The following is a 4,653-nucleotide window of genomic DNA, read 5'->3' on the forward strand; positions in this document are numbered from 1 at the left end:
AGCTATAATGTGCTTAACATATGACCTCATTGAATCCCCACACAACTCTGTGGGACAATTATTACTATATCCTCAAGTAGATAAAGAAACTGAAGTCAATATTTGCCTAAAGTCACATAGTCAGGAAATGACAGAGCTGAAATTCAAGCCTTTATCTCTCTTATTCCAAACCTTAAGTGCTTAACCACTCAATTTTATTTTTTTCTTGGAATCTAAGTATTTTGTTTGAAAGCTGTAACATGCTATATTCATATGGTTATAGTTTCTAAACTACATGTTTATATATTTATATATAACATATATAATTATATATACCTATATATTATATATTTATGTTATATAATGTACATGAGAAATAATGTATATAAATATATTTTACATATTTGTATATATATTGCATATACATGATGCTTCTCCTGGCTGACTTTACTACCTTCAAAACCATGTACCACTTCCACTCCACCCTCAATGAATATATGAATGCTATAGGTGACAGTTCTTTCTTTAAATTATCTAGTAAATATTATCAGTTTTGTCCTCCAAATGTATACTTAATTCACTTTTCTTTCCATTCTTCCTGTCATTAATTTATTCAACATAAATCAGAATCAATTTATTGGCTATCTACTATGTGCTCAACCCAATTCTGGAACCCAAGGGTAGTATCTCTGCCCTTAAGGGTCCCACAGTATACTAGAAAAGAAAGATACTCAGGAGAGTACATTACCTTCCAGCTTGAAAAGAGCATCCACAGAAACCATACACAACAGACCAGCAGCCATCAGGAGGGCACAAGCGTCAGAGAAGTTTTTCAGGAGAGGCTGCGCTGAAGCTGGGTCTGGAAGGTGTCTTGACAGGTTGGCAAGACTGACTGGAAGCAGAAAAGACAAAGGAGAATTGCCAAGAAATGGATGTCACACAGGAGCACGTAATAAGCACTCAAACTCTTTCCCCTTCATTCCTTAATTACCAAGTCAGTCACCAGCAGGTCTCAATGCTCCCCCTTATCCAAGCCCACTGAATACTGTTGACAAACAGATCCTCCAAAAGCATAACTTTGATCATCCCACTGCCCTTCTCAAGAATCTAGCACCACATATAATCAAAGTATGCCCATACTACCAACTCTTATTCAGAGACCTCATGATGTGGTCCCACATATCCTTATCTTGACTGTTACTTACCAGTGCCCCACAAAAACTGCTAATGAGTCTACTCCCTGTTGACAGGAGGCACAAGCCTACTTAACACTTCTATTTATCTTATTCCCCAGGCAAATTCTATCCAGGCTTAGGATTCAGCTCATGTGCCACCTGTTCCTAGCCCTTTCTTACCTGCTCCACTTGCCAAAACTGTTGGGCAGTTTCCATCACAGACTCAAAATTTTATCTACAGAACAAAAGTTAGCCCCACGGAGTTCAAATTCCTCATCCGTCCACAGTTTCTCAAGTTGTGATGCATTCCTTCCTTCACTCATTCAAGAAGTATTCGTGGGTCATCTATTATATATAATTCTTCTCAAACTAAATGTTCCATACCAAATTAATTATCTCTCCCATTTTCTCCTTTCCCTTCCCCATCTCTACCACAATTCTCCAAACTTGTTTCCTCTTCCTGTATTCTATATAACACATCCTAAGCTGGAAAATTCAGAAGGATTCTTTACTTTTTCCTCTCTCTTTACCTCCCATATCCAATTGGTCACCCAGTTTTTTTTATCCTTTCTCAGAAAATATATCTAAACTCACTCAGTTCTGGCCCTGTGAGCTTCATAACAGCCCCGCTGAACTGTTGCAACAGCCACCTGATTGATCATCTCATCTCCATGCTCTCCACTGTACCAGAAAGAGTCTTCTTAAAACAGGATGCCAAACATTTATTGAGTGTCTGCTAAATGCTAGGTAATACATATTGCATTAGAGGTCTAAATGTGACTAAAGATGTCTTTGACTCCTACTAAAGTGTGAGTATTTTGAGGGTGAGAGCTTTGGTTAATTTCTCTCTATCCATAGCACCTAGCCAATTCCCAAGCACATCATCATTGATAGTCAATACTGGTTCGAAAATATGAATGAGTAGCAAGTTCTAAGTGTGAGTTGTCTCTAAAGATAAATGAAGTAACATACCTATCCTCAAGTAGGTAAAATTAGCTGAGAAGTTATGACACAGGAAGGTAGTTTGATAAATTTCATGAAATTAGTTGGTGGGAAATCAGAATTCTCATTCTTTTTGTTGGAGTAAAACAGGTAGGTAGAGGGTTGGGATCTAGTACTTACTTCCCTAAACTCATTCTCCAAAAATGGCCCATTTTTTTTTAAATTTTATTGCATTTTAGGTTTTGGGGTGCATGTGAAGAACATGCAAGATTGTTGCATAGGCACACACGTGGCAGTGTGATCTGCTGCCTTCCTCCCCATGACCCACATCTAGCATTTCTCCCCATGCTATCTCTCCCCAACTCCCCTCCCCCTGCTGTCCCTCCCCTATTTCCCCCAAAAGACCCCAGTGTGTAGTGCTCCCCTCCCTGTGTCCATGTGTTCTCTTTGTTCAACACCCGCCTATGAGTGAGAACATGCGGTGTTTGATCTTCTGCTCTTGTGTCAGTTTGCTGAGAATGATGGTTTCCAGGTTCATCCATGTCCCTACAAAGGACACGAACTCATCGTGTCCTTTTTTATGGCTGCATAACATTCCATGCTGTATATGTGCCGCATTTTCCCTGTCCAGTCTATCATCGATGGGCATTTGGGTTGTTTCCAGGTCTTTGCTATAGTAAACAGTGCTGCAATGAACATTCGTGTGCACGTGTCCTTAGAGTAGAACGATTTAAAATCCTTTGGATATATAGCCAGTAATGGGATTGCTGGGTCAAATGGAATTTCTATTTCTAGGTCCTTGAGGAATCGCCACACTGTCTTCCACAATGGTTGAACTAATTTACACTCCCACCAACAGTGTAAAAGTGTTCCTATTTCTCCACAACCTCTCCAGCATCTGTTGTCTCCACATTTTTTAATGATCGCCATTCTAACTGGCATGAGATGGTATCTCAATGTAGTTTTGATTTGCATTTCTCTGATGACCAGTGATGATGAGCATTTTTTCATATGTTTGTTGGCCTCATGTATGTCCTCTTTTGTAAAGTAACTGTCCATATCCTTTCTCCACTTTTGAATGGGCTTGTTTTTTTCTTGTAAATCTGTTTTAGTTCTTTGTAAATTCTGGGTATCAGCCCTTTGTCAGATGGGTAAACTGCAAAAATTTTTTCCCATTCTGTTGGTTGCCGATTCACTCTAATGACTGTTTATTTTGCCGTGCAGAAGCTGTGGAGTTTGATTAGGTCCCATATGTCTATTTTGCCTTTTGTTGCCAATGCTTTTGGTGTTTTGGTAATGAAGTCCTTGCCTACGCCTATGTCCTCAATGGTTTTGCCTAGATTTTCTTCTAGGGTTTTTATGGTGTTAGGTCTTCTGTTTAAGTGTTTAATCCATCTGGAGTTAATTTTAGTGTAAGGTGTCAGGAAGGGGTCCAGTTTCTGCTTTCTGTACATGGCTAGTCAGTTTTCCCAACACCATTTACTAAACAGGGAACCCTTTCCCCATTGATTGTTTTTGTCAGGTTTGTCAAAGATCAGATGGTTGTAGATATGTTGTGTTGCCTCCGAGGCCTCTGTTCTGTTCCATTGGTCTATATCTCTGTTTTGGTACCAGTACCATACTGTTTTGATTACTGTAGCCTTGTAGTATAGTTTGAAGTCTAGTAGTGTGATGCCTTCCACTTTGTTCTTTTTGCTTAGAATTGACTTGGCTATGTTGGCTCTCTTTTGGTTCCATATGAAGTTTAAGGTGTTTTTTTCCAGTTCTGTGAAGAAGGTCATTGATAGCTTGATGGGGATAGCATTGAATCTGTAAATTACTTTGGGCAGTATGGCCATTTTCACGATATTGATTCTTCCTAACCAGGAACATGGAATGTTTTTCCACCTGTTTGTGTCCTCTTTTATTTCATTTAGCAGTGTCTTGTAGTTCTCCTTGAAGAGGTCCTTTATGTTCCTTGTTAGTTGTATTCCTAGGTATTTTATTCTCTTTGTGGCAATTGTGAATGGCAGTTCGTTCTTGATATGGCTCTCTTTAAGTCTGTTATTGGTGTATAGGAATGCTTGTGATTTTTGCACATTGATTTTGTATACTGAGACTTTGCTGAAATTGCTTATCAGTTTCAGGAGATTTGGGGCTGAGACGATGGGGTTTTCTAGATATACCATCATGTCGTCTGCAAATAGAGACAATTTGACTTCTTCCTTTCCTATGTGAATGCCCTTTATTTCTTTTTCTTGCCTGATTACTCTGGCTAGAACTTCCAGTACTATATTGAACAGGAGTGGTGAGAGAGGGCATCCTTGTCTAGTGAATGGCCCATTTTCAAAAATGTTTAAGGAAATAAGTTGGCATGGTGATTGTAAAAATTATTATGAAAGGATGATCATGTAAATGCCAACACTATTTCAAGAGGGTAAGAGGTTGGCATGGAGGAGGGAGATCATGGGTTGTGCTATGTAAAATGAAGAACCAGTTTAAAAAAAAAAAAGTGTTAAGGACTATGGGGTAGAGGGCTGGTAGTCACATCCCTCATTTATTCCCAAATACAAATTGT

The sequence above is a fragment of the Cebus imitator genome, unplaced genomic scaffold (genome assembly GCF_001604975.1).
Source record: "Cebus imitator isolate Cc_AM_T3 unplaced genomic scaffold, Cebus_imitator-1.0 Scaffold264, whole genome shotgun sequence".
In the NCBI taxonomy this organism is placed as follows: Eukaryota; Metazoa; Chordata; class Mammalia; order Primates; family Cebidae; genus Cebus; species Cebus imitator.